The following is a 25832-nucleotide window of genomic DNA, read 5'->3' as shown; positions in this document are numbered from 1 at the left end:
GCTTCTCCTTATATAGTGCACAGACTAAGGTCAAGACTAATATTACTGTTAAGTATTTTATTTCTGGTTTTAATTTCTCTACCTTTGGTTTCCAACTTTTTAAACTTATTATACCTTATCTACTATGAAGGAGAATCCTTTATTATCAAACATACCATCATGTATATACATATGAAACACAACAAAGTTCTAACATCACATTAGAAAAAATATGTACAATAGGTATTTTACCTCACTTTGTCATACTATTAGTAAGAACCTTTTTGTTTGCTTTGTTTTCCTTTGAAGCATCTTATGGGTGGATGTTGTTGCTAACAATTTCTCAGAAAACTTTGTGCAAATAAATTTACGTATTTGTCACTATGTTATAACAAAATAAATGTGACACGTACTGTGCAGTTCTGCCAGACCTGGAGCAGACATGGAAAAGATATAAATGTGTCAGTGTTACTGGAGGGAAAATACATAAATGCACATGGTGACTCTCTTAAGTCTTGGGCTCAGTGTGATACTAATTCATTCTGGTGACATTTGGAAAACTTCTCCCAACATTAATAATATGTTTATAGTGGGGGGTAATTCTGACAGACATAGTGTTGAAATAAAAACTTGAAAGAATGTCCATCAGATTTTACAGGTGCATAGAACATACATTTGCAGTTGATTGATGATCTTTTTGTTAAAGGTTGACATAATGTTGAATGGAATGTTTTGTTTATATATAGTGGTCTAGTTTATTGACTGGTACCAAAATGTATGACCAACCTGGGATGTCATACAGTGTCTCTCTTTTTCTTTTTCTTTTTCTTTTTCTTTTTCTTTTTCTTTTTCTTTTTCTTTTTCTTTTTCTTTTTCTTTTTCTTTTTCTTTTTCTTTTTCTTTTTCTTTTTCTTTTTCTTTTTCTTTTTCTTTCTTTTTCTTACTTTTTAAATTTTTTTTTCTTTTTCCTGGAAAAAAATTACTGCATTTCTTTTCTGATCATTGATACATATATTTTTTTTAATTTTATGAATATTATTTTCTTGATTTTTTTTTCTTTAAAAATATTCACCAAACTGTGAATTTTGGATGAATGTAGCAGAATCTTAAGCAATATTTAGATAAAGGATTCTGGGATAAACTTTCTGGGAAAATGTTACAGAATATAGTTTCCCTGCAGTTTTTTTACTGAAAATTAAAATAACAATTGACATGTAATTTGAATAGATATGTCTTCTATTTGCAAGACAATGTCTGTTGCATTTCATTTCAAGAAAAAATCTAGAGGAAGTAAAAAAAATCTGAAGATCACAGAATCACAGAATCTTAAGTGTTGAAAGGGATCTTGAATGATCATGTAATCCAACCCCCCTGCCAGAGCAGGACCACCTAGAGTAGGTCACAGAGGAACTCATCCAGGTGGGTTTTAAATGTTTCCAGAGGAGACTCAACAGACTCCACAAACCCATCTGGGCAGCCATCACCCTCAGAGCAAAGAAATTTTTCCTTGTGTTTCTTTGGAGCCTCTTATGTTCCAGCTTGTACCCATTGCCCCTTGTTCATTGGACATCATATCATTGGACATCACAGGGAAGTGCCTGGCGCTATCCTCCTGGCACCTGCCCTTTATGTATTTGTAAACATTAATGAGAGCACCCCTCAGTCTCTTCTTCTCCAAGCTAAAGAGCCACAGCTCCCTCAGCCTTTCATCATAAGGGAGATGCTCCACTGCCTTAATCATCTTTGTGGCCCTGCACTGAACTCTCACAAACAATGCTTCTTGAACTGAGGCACCCAGAATATCTATTCCTGATTGCACGTACAAGAACTGGAATAACCTTACTTCCAATTCAGAAGATTAGACTTTCAGCTGCAGCAGCCTAGTTGTCTAAATACTGAATTAGTTTCAAAATTATAAAGATACGTGCACTCAAATTCATTCTTGAAATCTATGTAAAACTTAAACGTCCATCTTAACAGCCACATGTAAGTTGCTCTTAGTTGTACTAAGTATGAAATGAGAACCTTTTCACCTCTTCAATCAATTTTATTAGCTGAAATTTGGGTCTCCTTCAGTCAGAACTCACATAGACCCCAAAAGATTTTTTTAAAAGTTGAAACAATACTAACTAAAGGATCCTATTGTCAACTTTCTCCTTAAAGGTCTTGTCTTCCTTGAGACTCCACATTTTTATTTATGCTCCTAACAAGACAATCTTATAAAGAGTGTTCGTTCAGGAAGAAAAAAAATATATAGCAGTAGGTTAGAGTTATTAAGTAGTTAGTTTGTCTGCTTTCATCTTTGTCTCAAAATATGGGGTTCTATATATGTGTGATCAAAATTTACTTGTCCTGACCGAGAATGGAACAAGACAAAAAGAGATATACTTCTTAAAAACATCTTCCCTTTTCTTAATTGTGACAGCAAAAACTAGAAACCAAAACTGTTCTACTTGTCCTCAATCAATATTAATTGAGATATAGTCAAGGAAATGATCTGGTTGTAATCCAGCCAATTCTGGAGTTAATCTAACAAATAATGTTAAAAAAAAAAAAAAACTAGAAGGCCTGCATGTACATAGGTTCCAGATAGGATATAGGATCAGTGAATCCAGAAAAGTAGACTCAAGTTCCTTTCTTAATATAGACAGAATATTTTATATATTGTTTGCTTTTCACCAGACCTTAAGAAAAATAAAGTTAGGGAAGTTAGTAGCACCCAGTTGGATTAGGGCCTCTCTGGAGATAAAAGGGAAGCGTGGTCTTTATCTGAGTCTTTTCACTGTTAGATTGAATTTGACTTTTGAAAAGTCTTGGAAAATACCAAGGCTCTCCAACTGTCTCATTTCATTATGTCTTCTCCTTATAGGAAGAGAATTTCCTTTGTCTGTTAGTTTAACAATTTCTATCTGATGTTCCTTGTATAGACTTTTATATTTAAAATGTTTAATATTATAATTTTTACATTTTCCTCAGATACAGTATGAAAATAAAAGTTCTGTATGTGTCCAATTTAGGCATTAGGCCAGCAAGACTTAACCTGTCCAAGAGTTGTTCTCACCAATCGGAACTAATGTTCTTGCCTTCTGAATCCAAATCCATAAAGATGTGATCTTGATGTACTGTATAGCATCTCAATACCCTTTAGGGTGCTGAAATTTTTGTCTTCTCTCTTATCACTCTACTGAGTGAATGTCCAAGTCAGATAGTGCTATTGAGAGAGTGACAACACAATTTTCCACCAAGACTGAAGACATCCTCTTCCTTGTAAGTATAAAGTTAAAGAATTGGAAAAATCATGGATACATGAACCAAGGGTGTAAAAAGGGAGGACTAATTAAAGGAAACTAAGGTTTATAATGCAAAGTGAAGTGTGTTTCTTGTGCCCAACAAAATTTTGAAATGACAGTTCTGAGAGTTAGGCCAAATGAACTTCAACACAACTGTAAAGGATGTTTGAGTGTGGATCTCTGTTAAAAATAGCTTTTAGTGTAAAGCTCAGATAGTGATTAGTGATTTAACTTATTTTAAAATACAACTTATCTCAGCATTTTATGAATACTTAGTGTATGCTTCCTGGTGTAAGTAATGAATATTTTACTTAATTCTGTATAGAATTTCTCAATGAGAAAGGGGTTTTTTTTTTGTTCTTGTTTCTAACCAATTCAAATTCATTGTATTTGCAGGACTCACTTGATTAGCCTGATGATTACTCTAAAACACATTATTAAAAAGGTTAGATAATTCTACATTTTAACTGAATTTCAGAGATAGCATAGGTACTGAAGAAGCACTTAAAATTATCTTTGAGGGTTTTTTTGGTATTTTTATTATTGAATTTTTGTACTTTCATATTGTATTTTTGTATTTTGTATAATTTAAATTTGTGTATTTTAGCATAGTCACATAGTGCTTTGATCCTTTCCATATAGTGCTTTGATCCTTTCCATATAGTGCTTTGATCCTTTCCATATTATCAATGTTGGTTTAGCTTTTCCTAGCATTTTTAAAGTAGTTTTTTGACCATGTACTGATTTAAAACTTCTCAAACTGCATACTCTAAAACTAAAAGGAGTTATGGGTTTACAGTGCAATGGTAAAATTAGTTTTCAGTTAAAAACCAAGTAACAAAAGAATCGTGTGGCTATCAAATTGACAATTAAGTTAATTTTCTCATGTTTGTGATATTCTTCCCATTAATATTTTTATTTTAGTTAGGTCTTTGTGACTTTTGAAAAGCTTACTTTGGCACATAGCTCCCAAGTTCAAGAATAAATGTGTGGAGTTTCTGCTATTTATCACAGAGAAGCTCAGATAAACACTTCAGCAGTTGCACTGATTTGAGTATAAAAAACATCATTGCTATCTTTCACTTTTCTGTTATTCAACAAAAGTAAATCTAATCTTGTATAAACTTTGTATAACAAGGAACTTGAAAATATGGAAACAGATGGTTTAGGACCAAAATAAACTCCTGTTCTATACTGGATCAGAATACCATCAGGGAAATAAGTCATGTGACGTGAAATTACCGATTAGAAATAGTTCTGTATTGTAATGTTATTTTAAATAATGTACTGCCTAAGATTTTGTATTTTGTATGTAATAGCTTTAAGAAAAATTGCATTCAGGTAGATATTCAAGCCTTTCTGTGCTGCAAAATTTAAACATACATCAGGTGTATATGTGTCAGAGCCTGTTGGAAAACTCTATGTCATGCAATTCAAAGCAGACCTGGTAAATCTATTCATCATGAGCTGCAGACCACCACTGTGTTTGCAGTGCAAAAAGCTAGCCTTTCTTTTGTGGATAATAAATGATCACAGAACTGGAAATGAGTCAGACCTTTCAGACCAGCCAAAGACAAACTATCTTTGATTCTAGTCCTCTTGATTCACCTGTACATATTCCATGTATTACTCAGGTGCTAAGCAGAAGTGCTTTTTGTCTTCAAGGCTGAATGGCCCTTTAGTTTAAATTAGGGACGTTCAGTGTTCTTCTCTGAGAAAGTAAAATAAATTTGCTAGTGGTTACTAGTTGTAAAAAGCTGTTAAAATACACAAGTTCTGCCTCATTTCCAGTGAAATGCTGTGACTTAAGAACACTCGTTTATTGTTACACAGTATGCTGCCAGACAGTCCAGGTAGATGAAACCTGATTCTCTCTCATATTGCTTTAAGCATTTCATTATCACTTGTGGATTGTTTCAAAAGACAAGGAAAATATAAAACTCCTTCGAGTGAAGTAGTAACTTGCAGCTGAGATTTTTTTGGTGAATTGTTGGGAATTTTTGCTATAAATTGACTGCATTTGACCTTTGACACAGGAAGACCTTATGGTTTTCTATTACTGAAGAAATAAGTTTCTATAATGACAGTGCTATCAGAGGTGAGATGCGAAAAAGAAGCTGTTATGTAATGAAACATGAAAAGACACACATGAAATATTAAAAGCTTGACTGGGCAAGTCAGCCTCTGTCAACAGTAATGCTAACATCTATCATAGCAGAAGCTGTGCCCAGACTGTGATACCCTGACTGCAAGCTAGGTATGTAGTGAGATTGCTGAAGTGGAGCCCTTTATCACTGAACTGTTACTATGATATGAAGTGTTAAATGTGTTTGTAGATGAGTTGTCTGTTTGCTATATCCAGGGAGCAAACTGTTATTGATTCCTTTCCTTTCACCAAGTATTTTTAGTTATTTCTTATGAACACTCATATTAATTCTATACCTTCAGATTTTAGCTCTTGTGCTCTTTCATTCTTCCAATGATGATATTAAAACTTAGGCATTAATAGCACTGGGAAATGGCAAAAATCACAACTGTTTCTTTATATAAATGTAGTTAAGTATTTTTTTCATTGTCTTTTAATTAATCTGATTTAGGTCCAGGTTGAAACTGACCATAGAATAGTTCACTTAATTCTTAATTGTATTTTGCTGGTATTCATAAATGTCATATCCTAGAGTCATAATGCTTCCATTTCCCAGGTCATAATTGCTTTTAGGAAAGAGCAGAAAGCCTTGCCAGCATCTGCCATTTACTAGATAGCTGATTCTGATTTAAAGCTCTTAACACTAGTCTTTGATAGTGTTGTATATATAGAAAAAGAACTTACAAGAGGCAAGTACATTTGAATATGTGTCACAGCTCATTGTTAAAATCTATATAGGTCAATTTTTGAACTAGCCTAGCTGACAAAGGTAATTTTGCATTTACAGCTTTCTTGGTTTCTGTGTTAGGGGTTTATATAATTATCAGTTTGTTAAGAAGTTGTTGGGGTTTTCTTTTCTTTCCTTTTTTTTTTTTTTAATGAGATAGGAGAATTTTTAAATTGCTTGTATCATAAATCCTTCAATTTTTAACATCCTGTTTTCTATTTTGAAGTCTATCAAACTCTGCAACACTTATTCCCACATTATTGTTTTGCAATCTACTTTCACCATATTAACACAAAGGCAAATATTAATTTTTCTCTTCATAGGATTCTTCTGAGACTGAGAAATACTAGATTAATTATATTGCCAAAGAAATATAACATCTGATAGATTGAGTGACACATATAGGTCAAAAGGAAGCCTGTGATTGGACTGAAGATTGAAACAAGGTCTCTTGGGTCTCAGTCTGGTTGCATCTTTTGTTTATGGCTATACATGAAACCATTAGTTATTTTAATTCTCATTTAGTGATTATGATAGTCTGGTATTCTTTTAAATTAAATAAAACGTTCTATAAATCTTTAAACTGATCCCTAATCTTCACTGAAAATGAAACCCAGATCTAAACTATATTTTCAATGAGAACATTTTTATTAATTTATTTTAAGATTTTTTTTTCATTGATCTTCCTGCTTTATCTGAGAGAGGAGGTTAAAGAATACACTTTATGAGTGTATTGAGGCAATATCTTCAGCCTTAGAGAACGCAGGGCTAGCAGTAAATTTCATAGGAAATTCTTGCCTCGCAGTATTTTCTATCATGGACATTTTTAGTCACATATGAAAGGAAAGAGATACGCAAGAGGAGAGATTATAATCTCATGAAGCTTGGGTATGTTAGTGTTCATTTTTTACTCAAAGAAACTTTGGATGTCAGTAATGTGTCGTGCCCTGCCACAACCACTCTACCTTAATGAGAAACTGAAAGAAGGTGATAACCAGCAGTGCAAAAGCTCACCAACCAAACTTCTCTGCCCTCCATGGACAATTTTTCTGTAACCTTTTCAATTGCTTCAGTCACTTTATAAATTAGTTCTGCAGTTTTTACCCTGTCTTCAGCTTTAGCATGGATGATTAGGGCATATGTGTTTAGAGCTTAGTTGAACTGTGATCATATATTCAGGAAAAAGTTTCCTCAGATTGACATGTCCACACAGTGTGGATCTCATCTTTTAAGGTCCATTGAAAGAAATAAAGGTTGCATATATTGTCTTGTTTCTTCAGATGAAACAAATTATTAGCTGCAAAGTATCTCTTGAATTTAAGGTATTTATTATTTATCTGCCATTGGAGACATCCCTTCATGTTCTAATTGAAAGTTTGGTAAAGTCTATTTGAAGTATAAGTTAATATTGCAAATATATTAGCATTGTAATATCTGAGTTAAAAGGCATTGCATTCTATGAATAAATTTGGAAATGATTTTCGAAACTTTTTTTAAAAATTACTTTGATTGATCACATTCTCTGATGTTTACTCTCCAGCTTGAATACTTGAGCAAACATATTTACTTATAAGAACATTTACTGAAAGAACACACTGTTGACTGCTTATGGAATGCAAATTATGAATATATGTTGCAAGCAGTTCTACTGAACACTGAGTTTAATATGAAAGGAAAGAGACTGGAGGAAAAGTTTCACACACCAAGGACAAATTAGTACATCATAATATTTGCAACTCATGTTTTTAAATCGCAGATAGTCACATTGAACCCATATATCTATGCTCAGTACTTAAGCACAGTAAGAATTTGTTCAGTACAGAAAGTTCTCAGTTCTGGTTTAAGCTGTGTATTCTCAATTTACAACTAGGAAGACAACCATACAGATTATGTGTAAGAAAAAAATATATACTTTTCACTAGCAAAAACCACCGTAATATAGCTCATGTGACCATAACACCTACAAATGTTTAATAATTTTCTCTGTAGATATGCTAAACACTATATTAGTAAACATGTTACAATGCATATGGAAGGAAATCTTTTTCTTAAAATGCTTGATGGCAAAATAGAGATGAAAAAAAATACTGAATGGCAATAAAGATGGTTGAGTTGAAATCCTGGGTAAAATTTTGCTGATTTAGAATCAATTCCGTTTTCCACAGCATTTCATCTTGCAGGATTTTGTTGGTTGACTGTTTATTTGTTTAAAACATTTTGAGATAGATTGTATATGTGTTAATTGGAAATAGAGAATGTTATTATTCATATTTTTCAATTCTTCTGGTACCAGAAAGCCATAGACTTAGTTTTTTACATCTTCTGAAAAGTGTAATAAGAGATAGGATATTATCTGTCTCTTTTTCTTTTTTTTTTCTTTCCCACTAATGTGAACCTTAGTTGAATGACTGGTGCATTAAGAACAAGTAAATCTGTTTGCTTCACTGAAGGCAAACAAGGGTGAAATGGTTTAATGTCAGGTAATACAACACCAGGAAAGCATCTCATAGAAGTTCCTGTGCTTTTGCCTTTTTTCTTATGATAATAATAGTTTGTGGCAGAGTGCTCTAATGCATTCGCCACAGAATGTTATAATTGATGCAAAATGAAAATGGATTACTCTGTGCTAAAAATTACCCAACAAAACCAAAAAAACAAGACTTCATAAAGTGGCCCTTCAAATGAAATATATACTTGCTACATTTTCCTATAATTCCTCACTCCATGGACAAGGATGAGATTGATATCAAGAGCTTCAGATAATATTTCAAACGCTGGGATAGATATTTTCTTGTGGATTATTGAAAGAACGCAAGTAGAAGATAATACTTTTAATTGTTTAGATTTATTTTACTTCTTTAAAAAGACATTCTAGTAGTCAGTGAACAAATGACAATTCCGAAATCTTTTTCCTCTTCTGCCATATTAGACTACATTGAAGGAAGTCTCATTTTATGTGTATAATTCATACAACTCTTCACTATGTTTTTACTGCACAAGAGGAGTTGGGGAGAGTGGCAGCATTGGCTTGGTTTGAGTTTTGAAACCAGTGTCCTGAAGCAAAGCTTTTCCTTTGGTCCTAAATCACAGACTATAATATAGCAAAAAGTTTTGGCAAAATTTCATTTAATTATCTGTCTACTCTAATATTTAAGAAGTTTTCTGGAAAAAAAATATATCTTTCTATTTGGAAACTGTACAAGTAAGGGGGCTAATCAATGTAAATATTTAGATAGACTTGTTGAACTCAGTTACTTTAACTTTTTAATGTAGATGCTTTCTAGTGACTCAGAAACATCATTTGTATAGTCTTTCTTTGTCGGAGTCCAAAAACAAGATGGCATAGTCAGAACAGAAGGTGGAAGAAAGGTGGATTGCATAGTATTTTTTGGCTTTGTTCATTGTATCTACATTACCAGTCCGTCTCTCAATCTGAACCTTTTCTCCTACATCCCAAGCTGTTAGAAATGTGATGTTTTCATTCAGATTAGAATGTAATATCCAACGTTACAATCAATTAAAAGATACATTTGGAACCAAAGGCTCTGTTGATCTGTCTTGAAAGTACTCAGAGGACCTATGAAAGCAATAGGTCTGATCCTTGATGTTTACTTGTCTCCCAGGAAATCTGTATAAAATGTGAAGTATATTTTAATGTTATCAAAACCATAAGTAGCTTAAAAAGTAATCCTAGTTACTCTTCTACTACCTTTATCCACTAGGTGACAGTACAGCTCTTTTACCTTTTTTTTCATGACCATACATAGGTGTTTTTTAGAAAAACTAATTCAGTACAAACTTTTAGAACATTTTCTTTCCAGCTGAAAAGTACGTGCTGTGCATGATTTTTTAATGAGAATTTTTTTAATATGGTAAGGATTTTTTTCTCAGTATAGTTACTTTAGTTACTACCAATAAAATTCCTTAGCATTGAGCAAAATTTTTAGTTTTTAAATAAGAAAGATCATACAGAGTGACTTACTTGTGTTCTGGTAAATAGCTATGGAAAAGCAAATCCTGGAAGTAGCTGGAAAAAAAACAGTTTCCAACCCCAAGGTAAGATATGGAGAATAATTATACTTTTAATCAAGTATTCGTCTTTAATAAAAGAGCTTATATTATTAAAGCTTTATTTAAAATAAATGATAGGTTGTGCGCTGTAGTTAACCTTTGTTTATATTACTTGTTACAGTGATTTAGTTAGAAATAAATTACTTTCAGTACTGTATTTTAGAATGCAGTTGTCTTTTACTTCAGCACTTAGTTATTTCTTGCTTCCTGTAACTGTTTGAGAAGCCAAAGCAGTGGAAAGAGAACAAAAGATAAAGTTCATAGAATTGATTTCCATGCAAAATTGCATACATTTTGAAAACTGATCCTGGCTAACTTTCATGTTACTGCTGCTCTACATTTGGGTAAAGTTATGTCTCCAATTGTCCATTAGAGAGTGTCCCGACATGAGATTAAACTTACTGCAAAACCTATCTTCAGTACATACATATATATGTCATCTAAATAGATAATTAATTAGAATAATAATTTATCATGTATAGAAACATTAAATATTTCTGAAAGCCAAGTGAAAGTATTAAAAAGCCTAGAAGTGCCATGTTTAGTGTTTATAATAATTTTTTTTTTATCCATTTGGTAACAGTATATGGTTTTGATGAGGTTCTTTTGTTACTTTGCATATTGCTCACATAATTGCATGTTCATACTAAATTGTCCTGATTCTTAACGAAGAAAAGGAATTTTTTTATAGTAGATTAACTTTTACCATTCTTTTGATGCATTCTGGAAATAAGTCTTTAAAACAAATACCTAAATGAATACAGTAAGAAAATTCAATAAGCAAAATTAATATTGCACATCGTAATAAAACATGCTAGTCAATCAGTAAAATTAAATTACTGATTTGGTGGGTTCTTTTACCAAGCACCTTCAACATAGACTTTATAGCAAGGTCAATTTTGAATATTTAGGTAAAAAGAGACTTGTAATAACTTACTCATAAAACATCATTCCTGTTAAAAACAGTATGATTTGAAGTACTGATTACCAGCTGAAATTTCAACAAGATTTATCCTCTGGTTATTAACCATCTTCCCCAAAATGATGCAAGTCTGAATAGAATTTGGCCCATTTATGTTTAATGGCCGAGGTCCATGTAAGGCTTAAACATTTAAAATTTATGATAGAGCATTACAAAGGATTGCTTTGTACATTGACTTAGGATTCCTAGAGACATTAAAGGCTGGTTTATTTCAGCGCTTCTAGTAAAATGCCATGCTTCACCTTTGAGACATCATTTTATATATATTGTATATAACTCTAATTTGTTTTCTTGTTACAACATGGGCTTTGATTATTTAATTTCAAGAGTTTCTCCCTAATTTCTATCATTTTCATATTTTTTTCAGTTAGAAACTTCAGTAAAGATCAAATACATTTTGCTACATAGTCAACTGCATGTCAATTACAATAATTTTTCCTATGTCTTTTAGGCATAGATCAAAATAATACACTCTCTGGCTGTGCTGCATAAGCATTTCTGTACCTTCCAGTTTAACTTTAAAACAGTTAAATAAGAAAGGCTGCATACATTATTTTAAGTGATTGTGTAGATAATAGACCTCAATGTTAATCAAAAAAGTTATTGAGTACTTAACTGAGATAAGAGATTGCAATCAAAATGTACTTACAAAATTATTACAATTTAGGAGAGAGGCAACTCCATTTGTAACTTTAAAGTGAAGAAAGTGATACTTCCACTGTAAACTGTTATTTTGAGATGTTCTGATTGAACTCAGACATTTAAAAATTCACTGGAGAAACTATGACGTCTTTTTTTGGCAGTGATTTTTTTTTTAAATATGTATTTGAAAAAAACAGCTCTGCTGTAACAGCTCTGGTGTACGTAAATAGAAGTTAGTGGCTTTCAGGCTGTTTTTTGTAAACTTGTAAACCAAAGAGTATTTTATTTTACAAGATGCGATTTTAGAAACCTACCATTCTTAAAATTACGAGTTTTAAAAAAGTAGAATCTTAATTTTTTAAAATAATTAACTGCCCTTCGTCAATGTTTTTCTCAAAGCAAAGTTTCCTGAGCCATATCATGCCATTAATTTTTAAGCAGCACAGAAGTTTACTAGCAATTTCTTTTTAAGGGAGTCTGGTATAATACAAGTTCATGTACCACCAGCACCCTCGGCCTGTTTCTTACCTTCTTCATATTACACTAATGACTTCAGTTAAGTTACGTGTGATTTATAGCAGTGCAAGAGAAACATCAGGTCAGTTGTGTTTTTAGCAACTCCATCTATGGAATAGCTTGTCAAAAAATACCTTCGCTGCTGAAGTGTGGTCATCTCTATTCCACGTTTCACAGGGAAAAAAAAATGATGGCTTGATTCTGAACTTACTGAAATTTGTAAAAGCAAGGCTTTTTTTCCAACTTCAGCAGATGTTGATTCAAGCCCTGTGTTTTGATCATGCAACGATTTACTTGCATGCTCCTGTATATCTATTAACTTTGTGCAAGCTGCCATTGCTCATTCGAGGCCCATGAGTTTTAGCATTATTTGTATTTTTTCTGACTATAATTGTGGTTCCCTTACAAGTTGCAATTGCATAATTTTCAATCAAGATTTAAAAGCTACTGTTTTCATTCTTTGCAATATTCAGTGTTTACTTCTTCTTTGCAAATTTATGGGTGAATTTGGAATTGTACAAAAGAAAATTTTCTTTGCATATAGATAGATGTAGGCTGAGGTGTAAAAGGTGTCATTCATCAGGTATAAAAAATGAAATGCTAGGATTAACACACAATGTAGTAGCTGAAAGGATAGCAGATGGCTGCAGCTTTTTCATCTGCAACGCTTGCCTCTCCAGTTATTAGCATGGCTGAGAACCTCACAATATTGAATTCATTTATCCTCTTGGCATCACTGGGAGAATAAGAAATATCATTGGCCTATTTTGCAGCAGAATACTGGGACTCCAGAATCTACAGGCAAAATAATCTGCGTTATTTCAGAGACTTAAGAAATGACATAAGCCTCTGCTCTGTATGTAAGCCATCACACTGTCATCCTTTAGCTTCTTGCTACTAACAGGTAATGATTATGCAGTCTTTTTTTTTTGCAGCACAGATAAGAAGGCGAGATTTTCTCCCATTTTAATTAACAAAACCAAACATAAAAGTGACCTTTATTAGTATCATTCAAAGTAATTTATAAAACTGCATTAGTTAGATGTGAACAACTGATTCTTCAATCTTTTCTTCTTTGTGCCTTGAGGTGCTCTGTCTGTGCTTCCTGAGTTCTTTCCTAACACCATTCTGTAATCTTGCTGGCTTTAACTCATGTGCTCTTACAGTTGGTTAAGGGCAGTATGAACTGTGGCTACTATAATCAATGACTCTATAAATAGACTAGTAAATAACACCTTCAATTATATATATGACTCTTGCCAAACATAATTCCTAATCGTGTTTCATTTTTAATAAAAGCTGATAACACTATTAGACTAAAAAAGTGTACCTGTCATTAAAGGACTCTGAAGCAGTAAGAAGGGAAACATGAGGGCAATACAAACTTAGGGAAGTAGTCAGTGAAGGATTGATAAAAATTTTTTCAGTAGAAAAGCATTTTACACCACTTAGTTACTTTACAAATCCCAGAGTGTAAATTATTCATTAAATCAAAGCTTCCATTTCCCTTTCTCCCTTTTCCAGGGGATTCATGAGTGTTAGCAAAAAAGATGTATTTGATGAAGGGTCATGGGGGATGAAGAAGATCTGTGCTTCAGTTCAGTAAAGTTGATGTAGATTAACTTGTGGCATTTGGGATCTACTAGTATTGATTCCCATTGATTTGGCTGATTTTTCAGTCATAATTCATGGATTGTGAATTGAGAATATGCAGAACACTAACTGATACTGATGAAGCTCGTGCAGATAAACACTGTAGCAAAAAGCTGTTGGGATATCCTCAAGCTAAAATTCCAGGTGATTATGGTTCCTTAATTAAATAAAAACTTTCACATAGTAATGCTGAAGTGCTTTAGATTACTATTTGAATCAAATTAATTCTCATTCTCAACCGACACACAGTCTAAGAATTTAGTTAGGCAATATGTTTTGAAGTGAATAGTTTTTATATAAATTTGTGAAAACTACGTATCCTTTGCTAGTTTACAGGTACGTGATGCTGCTTCCAGTTCAGTATTTCTCCTCTCTGCATCAGAGTAAATTTTGATGCATTCATATGTTGGAGGAAAACTATTGTGGTCCTGTCTGCACAAAGGGCTCTCTTATGTTATTTCTCAGTTTCTTATTGAGACTTGAGTGCTATCTACTCTTTTGTCAGAGCTAAAGTTTTTGTCCAGCAGTATAAGCAGGGCTTGATTTAAAAAGCTTTTTCTTCATGTTTTTATTTTTTTACATTTCTAGATAAGTGTAATGGATCTGTTCCATTAAAAATGTGGCTACAGAATGTCTATACATTAGGGAGATTTCACATGGCTCTTGTTGCACCTGAAAAAATAGTTTCATTTTCAGCACTAAATAGAGAGAGAACAGCATCAATGTTCATGGGTTTACATTTTTAACGTACCAGGTGAGAGAGCTACTCTTCAGAGTGGTTGTCATGCTAGTTTCAAAAAATACAAAAACATGTGGGCTTTCTAGAGTTGAATAGTCCATGCTGGCTGAGTGCCAGTATAAGTAAAATGTGTAGAAATGTAATGGCCCAGAGCAAGCTAATAAATGACAGTGTCACATGAGATCTTCAGGGAACAACAAGAATATGCATGTCTTAAATATTTATTTGTGCTTTTGGAGAATACACAATGTATTTTCTAAAGTGTTTGAGAAAGAAAACATGCCTTCAACTGGAAACAAATATGATTTAAGTTAAAAGAAAACAATAAGGCATAAGATATAAAATTGGAAAATGCTGTTTATTCAGAAGTAACAGCATTAGTAAATCAAGGCTTCTGTGAGTTATGGTTCCTACTGCTAGGCTGCACATACAGAGACTGATATATTGTTCACAAAAATGAAAAGCTACAACAGGTGGATGGCAGTGATTAAGACGTAAAGAAAGGGACAAGAATTAGCAGTTATAACGCAGTGAAGATTCCATGTGTGCAAAGTTTGAGTATAGCTGCAGCCATTTGAATTCTGCAGTCATCATGAGTTAAACTATCTTACCCTTTTTCTTGCCATTGTATAATGTATGTGTTGCCAGATTCCTTGAATATCTGCTGATGGGACTTTGCAAACCTTATCAGCTGGGCTTTGATTGTGAAACTTGATGACCATGACAAATAGGTATTCAGATACTATTTAATGAGAAAATGACCTGATGGTTTAGTTTGAACGAGAGGAAAAAACCCAGATCTATGTAGTTGTGAGAGCACTTGAGAAAGTTGAACATTGGAAAACACACTGTATTTGAGTTAGAAGACGGCTTTACATTTCTTTACTACTTCAAATTTCATAGTACTTTCAAGTGACAGCAGAGGCTTGTTTATTTTTCTAAAAATATAAAATGAAGTGGATGAATGCTATTGTTTAAAACACTTTGTAATAGTTCAGAAAGCTGTGTCACTTTCCATTTCACACACAAAAGAAAAAACAGCCCACAATTTTTTCCTTGTATTTTTAGTCTGAAATGGGGTGCTTTCCAGAAGAGGGTTTTTCAGTGATTATAAATAGTTTTCTTCATTGAGTCTCATGGTAGGAAACCAAACAAAAGTTGCAGTCTAACCATTTATATATTAATGCAACATATACACAGTGTTTATTCATGTATCTATGCATATACCTTACAAATGATGGTAATTAGCTACACAGATAATATCCTTTCCAGTCTAAGTATCAAGTTCCAGTGCTCTCCTGCATCTCAGTAGTGCAGAACTGGTTTCTCACAGACTTTCCTACTGGAATGGTTCCAGAGTGCAGGGCTCCTGGAGGTGGTCTTCTTCTAAAGGACTTTTATGTTTTATGCAAGAATGAATTCTCAGAATTAACTCTGAATGAACAAACTAATCTTTTGCTATCCAAGATGGGAAAATGTAACCTAAACATTAAATATGTTGTTACTTACAGTATCTGCAGCATGAAATTCCAAGTGTGAAGTATAAGAAAAACCAAAACAATTAGATATTGGAAACTGAGTGTTCTATCTGACTGCTAATGCCAAGACTTTCAAATACATTTCCAGGTTTTTCAAGTCTTATGGGGGTCTTGTGCATTTTGTAATTTGATGTTTCTCTTTACCTGTCACGCCAGACACAGACAAAAATGGAGGCTGAAGAATGCGGAACAGAGATTGCACACATTGAAAAGAGTAATTTGGGAGCTAAAGCCAAAAGGGACTCATAGCTTTGCATTATGTGGTTAAGGTTAATCTTAATTGTGTCATTAATGAGGGCATATAAGATTTGCTCTGTAATGGTGAGGCTGTTAAATGCATTTTTTAAGTGAGTTTTAAAACTATGGTTGATAAATGTAGAAGAGCCTGTGTATCCCAAAATTACATTGATTGTATTTCTCTAAATTACTCTTTGGTTGATTTTAAAGAGTACTTTAAATAATATCTAATTTTTAGAACCAAAATCACATATAAAATAAGAATAGTATCAAACACATATTAAAGGCATTATTTAAGCAATTATGAATAAGACTATTCCCACTAGTAACAAGATTTTGGATATTCTCAAAGTAAATTTACATAAGACCTTGTGTGTAATTCCATATACAAATGCTACTTGACATTACTGAATTCTGTTTTCTTTCTTCCAATTTTAGAGTTTTCCCATGACTTCCTCCTGTTACAGACTTTTACAGATATAAATTAGCTTCATTCCCCCACTCCATGTAAAGGCTGCCCGGCTAGTGGACTTCCAAATCTACATACTGCCAACATCTTATATGGCTGACTGCCAGAAGGTACAGAAAACCATGAAAACAAGGAACTTTGAGAAAATTTTTGAAACAGAAAATAACAGTGTCTTCCTGACACAGCAAAACTCCACTACATTATGGAACTAGACTCTAATTAGACATCAGTATCACACAGCAGCCTGTCCTGAATCCATGGTGCTGTCATACTGCCATTGATATAAGACTGGTAGATGAGTTACATGGGAGATCAAAAGACAGTTTTCCTCTTCTTTTTCTTTGATATCGCATCAAAACTGGTCAGAGAATTAGCTCTGAAGCAGAGCAGAGTGTGTTCACTGGTAGTTCGAGAAAATAAATAAATGTGGTATTCACTGTTTTACAAAACACCTTTCCCCTCCATTTTCAGTGAACCAAAGCTGTCTGCTCTGCTATCAGTTCACCAAGCACTCTCCAAACTCTTAACAAGGAAAAAGGGTTCAAATCAAACCAGAGAATAAAACAAAATCTGGTTTTAAGTAAGAGTGTAAGTAATGCTGGTGTTTTGGGGCCTCAGCACTAATTGCTTTATCTTATCACTCATTTCTGTTGTGCTTAATTAATTACAAATATAGACATTACAAGATAGCTAAATGGAATTAAATAGAAAGATGAGTCTTTTATTCACAGTCCTCTAATCATAATGTAAAATGTTGTGTCTTTAGAAACTTTGCAGGAAATTTTAGCTTTTTTGATGTCATTGTGTAGAAGCAAATGCCATAATTTTTTCACGCAAACACTCAGACTGATTCTGATCTTCACAGAGTGGATTTTGCAGGTCTACCACTTTCACAGCTTAAGAAGAAGACCATACTTGAACTTACAATACAGGAACTCTAATTTTCCTGGAGTTTTTAATGGTAATGTGAAGTGGATGGATTGTACTGCCTAGTTCAAGATCATGTTGAGAGAAGACATATTTAGACAATTAAGGATTGTCTTTGCAGTGCAGATTCCAGGGCGTCCACTGTTTAAATACAAAAAACTTGATCTGTAGAATGCTTTTCAGATGCTGATTGTGTTACATGACCTGACTGATAACCATATTTTTACAGGGAAAGGATGGACATGGCTAAGGGATATAGAGCTTCCCTCTTAGCATCAACAGTAGTGTGGACCACTATGCCATGGCAGAACCATTCTCTGCTGAGGATGAAGTCCTTCTAAAAATACCTATGCTAACTTGATAACTATCGTTGTCCTTTTTTACTTGACATATATTTGACTATCTGTCAGTGATTAGAGGTTGTATTAAAGAAATAAACAACAGGATTATAGGATCCTCATTTGTTTTGTGGATTCATTTTGTTCTTTTATAAAAATTAATGAAGAAAATGCATCTTCTGTGAGATACTTATTAGAACAAGGGCATTTGCTACCTGACCATTAAAACCCATGTATTTTCTTAGAGCAAGAAGTTGAAATTATCTATCAATACAGTTGCTGGTGGTGAGGCCTCACAGTTACAGTGGAAAATTATTCCTTCTTAACTGGTGGTTATGTTATGTTTTTAAGACATTTGTGACTTGGCAAGTTCAGTAATACCAGCGCCTGTGCCTCTGCAGGAGGATTAATGCTTTATCTTTGCATTAAATACAGCTACACCTTTTCATCTTCTTTTTGTTCTTTGCTGGTTTTGTTTTGGTTTGGATTTTTTAATGCTGGCAAGCTGATGATGTAATTAAGTTTTGGAAAGAGAGGGTGTGTATGCCTGTAAATGTTAAAGACAGGTTAATTCTAGACATGGCTTTGTATGTTGACATTTCCCAGTTAACACACAGCTTTGTAGTAGATTTCTCTTGAAACTTTGCCATGATATACTGCCAGCAAATGGGAGCGGTGAAAAATACTGGGAAGACCAGTGACTGCTAAAATAACACAAAATAGTGGTGCTGTCACCACCTGTTGCCACACAGAATTCAGCTAAAAATTCATGTGGAAGACCCTAGAATATTTGACATCACTGTGTTCAAGAAAATCATGTTCAAGAAAATGTCATCTCTTTTTTTATTCTGCCCACAGATACTTCATAATAAGTCATTGCGTTTTAGTAGCCCTGGCACCAAGAGTCTTGGTCCTTAGTGGTATGCATTAGCTGATGTCTCTGAAATGCTAGGAAGCTGCTTCCATTTTAACAAGCATGGGACTGGGTCCTGAATATCTTTTTATGCAAAGCACTTATTTTAGGCCTCGTTAATGTTGGTATTGTAATCTTATAGTAAGTATCATTATTATTGCTGGGAGTTTGTAGAAGAAAGATGCATAACAGTTTTAGATCCCTTTGCAGAACTATGTCTACTGTACTACTACTTTGCTTTGATACATAAAGGTTGAATATAGTCTTCTTGAGACATCATTTGGAATTTGACCCTGTCTCCACTTAGATAAAAAATGTTTACAAGCTTCAGTGGAAATCAAATATGAGATTTTTTTTTTGTTGTTTGTACTGCAAAATTACAACATTTTTAGTTATCCTTGTAAAGTACTATGAAATTGACGAGGACTGCCTGCAAATGATAAGTACAAAATTTCTAATGAAGATTCAAATCTTAAAACAGCACTAGCTCAACCTAACAGAAATATATTCTTTTGTCATTGTCTAATGTTATAATCAGTTATAGATATAGGCCAAAAAATCCCAACAAACAATGTATTCCAAAATCTCAGGAATATTCAAACACTGGATGAAAACTAAGCTTCTACAACCATAATGTTTGGAGTTTTTATAATTAAGTGAAATATTTACTACAAGGATCCACTGTTGGGGTCTGGGCTATAATGAACGTTATGTAGTTAGACAAAGACGGAGAAAGTTAGCAGTTCATCTTTGAATCACCGTCGGCAGCAGAAAAAGAAAAGAGAAGAATGCCTATGTGACAGCAAGCTGGAGCAGGGAGGAAGTCAAAACTACTAACAGAGACATGGTCAAAACAAGAAGACAGGATAGAGCATTAAATTAAGCATTGTTAGAAGATAGAATAGAGCATTCAATTAAGCATTGTGTGATCGCATGTATGTGACTAACAAATTGTAGCATATGTAACTAACAATAGTATAAAGTTAAGTAAAATGTAAGGTAAGCATAACCATAGTCTAGTGTGAGAGAAAACTAACTGAAGGACAAATAGATGAGATGATATTTTAGGCACAATAAGATTGTTGTTTTAAGTACAATAAGGATGGTGTCTAAGTTGTTACAAAAATGAAGCTTTGAGGCCTTAGGCACAGCGCGTGATCCTTAGTATTAACTAATTGCCATGAATTGTAGCACGGATACAGCATTTGGAAAAAGTATATAAGTGATGATTATGTGACAGTAAATCTGGAGTCGATGCACATCATATTTGTGTCTGGTCACTCCCGTCTCGCATAATGAAGAAGAACACCTTCAGTCCACATTTGTGAAATAGCTGATTTTGGCTTTGTAAAAGATTAAGGTTTTCTTTTGTGACACTGGTTTTGGTTAGAAAGCATCAGTTATACATGATAGCTTTGTCACTGTTTTTCCCAGTAAAATAGAATCCTATTAAATTTAATCTAAAATATTAAAGATAAACATTAATAAAGATGATGTAATTTGTCTAAATTATAGCAATTGAAATGGAAAGAAAAAGTCTTAAATACGCTTTTAAGTACTGTGCATTGTTAAACAGAAAAAAGAGCTTGCTTCAAGAAGATTTTCCAGTAGCCATCTGGAATGAACTTACTACCTATGCTTTTGGATTGCATTATAAATATATTTCCACTAGACAGGAAACTAAAGATGGTTTAGGTTTTCATAAAACTTTTATAAAGCCTTATCAACCATGGAGTTGTTTTACAGCCAAGGGAAAAACCAAGAATATTAAATTTCAATTGCAGCAAGTAGTGGAGAGGTTAGGAAAAAGTTGTTCCAGCTATCTTGAACCACAACTCTTTCAGAAGTCATTCAAATAGAAATTAACAAAAACGGTGCCAGAAAGCCACTTTGCAAAACTAAAACAGACACAATTTTTTATGCTACTTACAGCAATTGTTCAAACCTACATCCCATTATAAGCTAGTTCTGAAATTCTTGATTTATTTGTGATCAGCTGCCTCACTCTTCAGGCAAGGGCCATCCAAAACCGAACTTTCCCCTGATGGCAACTTAGCTATTGTTATTGACAAGGTTCATGTATTTCCATGTACTACATATGGAGTGATATCACTGATTTGAAACATAAGTTCTGAGTCATAAGTAGTGTTCTGCAGCATATACACTTTACATTTTTGGTTATATTTTGTGTAAAATATTACTCAGAGATCATGTTCATCGATTCAGAAGAAAAAAAAGGTTTTCATCTACATTATATAAAATGATAATGTTGTAGGAACATTTCCATTCCTGCTGTTAGGTTGTCTTTGGGCAAGCTTTTCTTTGAATTTTAATACTTTTTGTATAGAGTTCTAGTTTGAAATTTTTGGGCCCAAGGAGTGTCCCATGCAAAGATGATATATTTTCAGCATTAACATATAGAAATGCATAGAAAATTACCATTATCCATATGACATATTCAACTTCATTATGTCCATTTCTATTTACTTTCTTCACCTGAGATGGTACTGTCATTTCATTATTCATACATCTAGACACTTCAATATGTATTTAAATTGATGGTACAAAAGATGAAAAAAAAAATCAGTATCTCATTAGTAAGTATTCAGTTATTCTTAACTTTAGGAAATATGTGATGAAAGTAAGCATGTTGAGCTGGTTTTCAAATCCCTTTGGTTTTATTTTGTTTATGCATGTTTCTTCTTTAGTTATACATGGAAGTAGATTTGACTCCTGTTTTAAAACAAATCTTAAATGGGAGCTGCAAGTTTCTTGAAATAAATGATGAATAAGCCTGGTTTTCAACTATACAGTTTGGATCAAACTGTCTGTATGATACTAGTAAAGAACTTTGTGAAGAGTAAAGTTGAGGTGTAATAACAATCCCCCAAGATTCATAGTTTGGGAGAAAGTTACTTCTGCATACTGGTCATAGTATAGACTTTTCTTGAAGAATGAAGTTTGGCTTCTGGACATGCTTGCGGTACATTTATTGAGGCAGGCTGCTTGACTGTTTATGTACCTCACCATGGCTGTCTTTGAAGGCATGCTAACTTGTTTGGAAATGCGATTAAAAGTTTCTTAGAGAAGACTAGAACATTGACATTAGGAAAAGAATATGGAGTTTGCAGATTGCAATTACTTACATAGAAAGAGATCAAGGGGCAGTTTAGACTACAGAATCAGTTTCCAAAACCTTTCTGCTTTCTATATTTTCTTTTATTTAGATTTTTTTCTATTATTAACTAATTGTTTGTGTAAGGACCTAACCCAAAATCTAGAGAATTCAAAAAGGTGCTCTCCATCCATCTCAGTGACTTTATATAATACCCTGTGTGATCAAATACCAGAAACTTGAGTCATTTAGCATACAGTCTAGCTGCTGTATTAAATGGCTTCTTTATACCATAGGGGTCTTAGTTTGCTGATACAGGCGTTTAGAACAGCCCTGACTATAGGACTATAATGTACAAGAACTGCTTATTGATCCTGCAACAATGACAGAACTTTCTCCTGAGTCAAAATCCTACTGGAAACTAGTGTACATTATGTGCTGAGTAGAGAGGTCTGTAAGTAATGGGATGTACATAAAAAGTGGTACTAGGGAGTGCGGGTATGTGACTTTCTTTACAAAGAGTGCCACTGCTCCTGGAAATGCAGCATACTGTGCTAGACAAAGAGATGTTTGCTTGCCTTTCAGTTTTCTTTAAGATACCTTATTGTGTGATGTTTACACATTGCAATGTTGAATAGTACACAAAGATCCGTAAATAACTAGATCTAAGCCCTGGAATTCCATTTTTATTCTCCAAATACTGAGAACTTTGTAACTTTTTCAGATAAATCCAAAATAATTTTGTTTCAGGTAATATTTCCATAGTGATACCAAAGACTTTTTTGAAGTCCTATATTTAATATTTTAAATGTATATTTTGTTGAAAACTTTGTAACAGTGCAGTCCTTAAGGACAGGTCAGAAGGTTCATAGAATGTTGAATGTGTGACAAAGAGGCCATAAAGAATCTGGTCAGATGTAGCTAATTAAAGGTAAATGAAGGACAGCTGCTTTTTATGTTTCCAGCACATCTTTGATCTCCTCTACCCCTTGGACCTCTGTGGGCAAGGTAGTTAAATACAAACTAGGAGGCCTATTTTAAAGACATTAAAGCCCTCCAGGGCAATCAAGTGACAGTCCAAGCAGCCATAAGCTGTTTTCTTTATTCATTAGAGAACTTTAAATGTGTCAAGAAATAGAATAATGTTCATGCTCTTAGATCAGCACTAGGAATGAAGATTACAACAGCTCTGGGGCATATGAATGGGCAAACTTCTTATGAAAACAAGTTTATTGAGAAACATTTTACTATAACAGCAGAGAAAATATAGGTTACACATTTTCATTGCAAGAATATTGATTCAATATGCATTGAAATATCTAAAGCTGTAGTGACAGAAACATTGTGTAACCTGGTGCTGACCTCAGTGGTCCCTTCAATCATGTTTTTAAAAACTTCCTTTTCAGACACACATGATGGAAAGAATGTCATATGTGAGTGACATAATAGCACGTAATACTTACTGAAAAATTTATGGAGAATTTACACAATATATAGCCTTTCACTTGTGTCTTGAGACTCAGATACTTAAGTTTGTAAATTGCAAGTGTTTATTTTATAAGTCAAAGCTTTAATGTCAATACAACATTAGTAAAGGATGTAAAAAAATGAAATAAAAGTTAGTTGGCTATATGAGCAACTCTTATTGATAGTCATTTTGGAAAAAGTTACTTTACCCAGAAATATTTATGAGTCCAATTTTGAATATTTTCGGAGAATAGGCATCTTCATTTTTATATTATTATTTTGTAAATAGGAATAGAATTTGCAAATTATTGTGAAACAAATTCCTGGAATATTTTAAATTATAAATTCTGGAGACATATACCTCAATAATATTTAAGAACTTAGAAAAAATGTTTGCATTTTATATTGTGGGTTGTGTTTTGCTCCATTATCTCTTATGTCAGTACCTACATGTTTCATTGTTTGATACACAGTCAAATTCTGCATGATATTCAAGCCCACTGGAACAGATTTGTTATTTTAAAATCAAGTAAATGTGTGAAAAGTCTGAGTTTTAAAATGGTCACGTCAACTGCCTTTTTGACTATGCCAGAAAAGCTAATTTCACAGGTCTTACCATACAAAGAACATTTCTAGGTGTCACTTTATCTCAAAAAAATCTGTATGTGAGTAGTGCAGTTACAATTGGTTGCCTACAAAAGTGCCGTATGCTATTGAAGCCTGGAAGAATGGTTTTTTTCAAAGAAATGTAGATGTAGTAGACTGTATGTATACTTTAAACATAAAAGATAGAGAATTTTTTTACCCAGAGACAAGAAATACATTGGTAAATTATTACAGAATCATGCTCAGAGTAAGACAAGTACATGTTGTGGAAGCAGGGGCTGGCTTCTTGGGAAGAGTATAGGAACATTGCCAGGGCATTCAGGGGTGCAACTGGGAAGGCTAGAGCCCTTCTAGAATTAAATTTAGCCAGGGAAGTTTAGGACAGCAATAAGGCATTTTTCAAGTACATCAGCAGCAGAAGGATGGTGAGGGGTAATGTGGGCCTGCTGCTAAATGCTGAGGGTGCCCTGGTGACTGAGGATGCAGAGAGGGCCGAAGTACTGAATGCCGCCTTTGCTTCAGTCTTTACGGCCAAGGCCGACACTCAGGAAGCCCAGTCCAGCAAGGATAACAGGACGGCCAGGACAGTAGAGGAGTTGCCCTCGGTGGAAGAAGAAAAGGTTAAAGACTTGTTGGCCAAGCTTAAGGCTCATAAGTCAATGGGTCCTGATGGGATGCATCCTAGAGTGCTGAGAGAGCTGGCTGATGTGATTGCTAAGCCTCTCCCCATCATTTTTGAACAATCATAGAGGACAGGTGAGGTGCCTGAGCGCTGCAGAAAGGCCAATGTTACGCCAGTCTTCAAAAAGGGCAGGAAGGACGACCCAGGAAACCACAGGCCGGTCAGCCTCACCTCCATCCCTGGAAAAGTGGTGGAACAACTCATCCTGAATGTTATCACTGAACATATGAAGGATAAGATGGTTATCAGGGGGAGTCAACACGGCTTCACCAAGGGGAAATCCTGTTCGACCAATCTGAGATCCTTCTGTGAGTGCATAACTGGCTGGCTAGATGAGGGGAGAGCAGCAGATGTCATCTACCTTGACTTCAGCAAGGCTTTTGACACTGTCTCCCACAACATCCTCATCAGAAAGCTCAGGCAGTGTGGCTTGGATGAGGTGGATCAAGAGCTGGCTGAATGACAGAGCCCAGAGAGTGGTGATCAATGGCACAGAGTCAAGTTGGAGGCCTGTGGCCAGTGGAGTTCCACAGGGATCGATTCTGGGGCCAGTCTTGTTCAACATCTTCATCAACGACCTGGACGAGGGACAGAGTGTACCCTCAGCAAGTTGGCTGATGACACCAAACTGGGAGGACTGGCTGATTCCCCAGAAGGCTGTGCTGCCATTCAGTGGGATCTCGACCCGCTTGAGAGTTGGGCAGAGAGGAACCTCATGAGGTTCAACAAGGACAAGTGCAGAGTCCTGCATCTGGGAAGGAACAATCCCATGCACCAGTACAGGCTGGGGGTTGA

At 34.2% G+C, this 25832-nt stretch overlaps 1 protein-coding gene and 1 long non-coding RNA gene across 3 annotated transcripts in view; both read left to right on the top strand.

Annotated features, from left to right (window-relative positions):
- Positions 1-25832, top strand: part of SLC25A21 (solute carrier family 25 member 21) — a 254886-nt gene that overhangs the window by 110410 nt on the left and 118644 nt on the right. The gene's annotated exons all lie outside the window — the stretch shown is intronic.
- Positions 16963-18376, top strand: LOC133625648 (uncharacterized). The gene is made up of 2 exons (XR_009818944.1): positions 16963-17099; positions 18146-18376. It is a non-coding gene; the product is annotated as an uncharacterized LOC133625648 (long non-coding RNA).

Source organism: Colius striatus, chromosome 6 (genome assembly GCF_028858725.1).
Source record: "Colius striatus isolate bColStr4 chromosome 6, bColStr4.1.hap1, whole genome shotgun sequence".
Taxonomy (NCBI): domain Eukaryota; kingdom Metazoa; phylum Chordata; class Aves; order Coliiformes; family Coliidae; genus Colius; species Colius striatus.
This window is presented reverse-complemented; position numbering and strand designations above follow the sequence as displayed.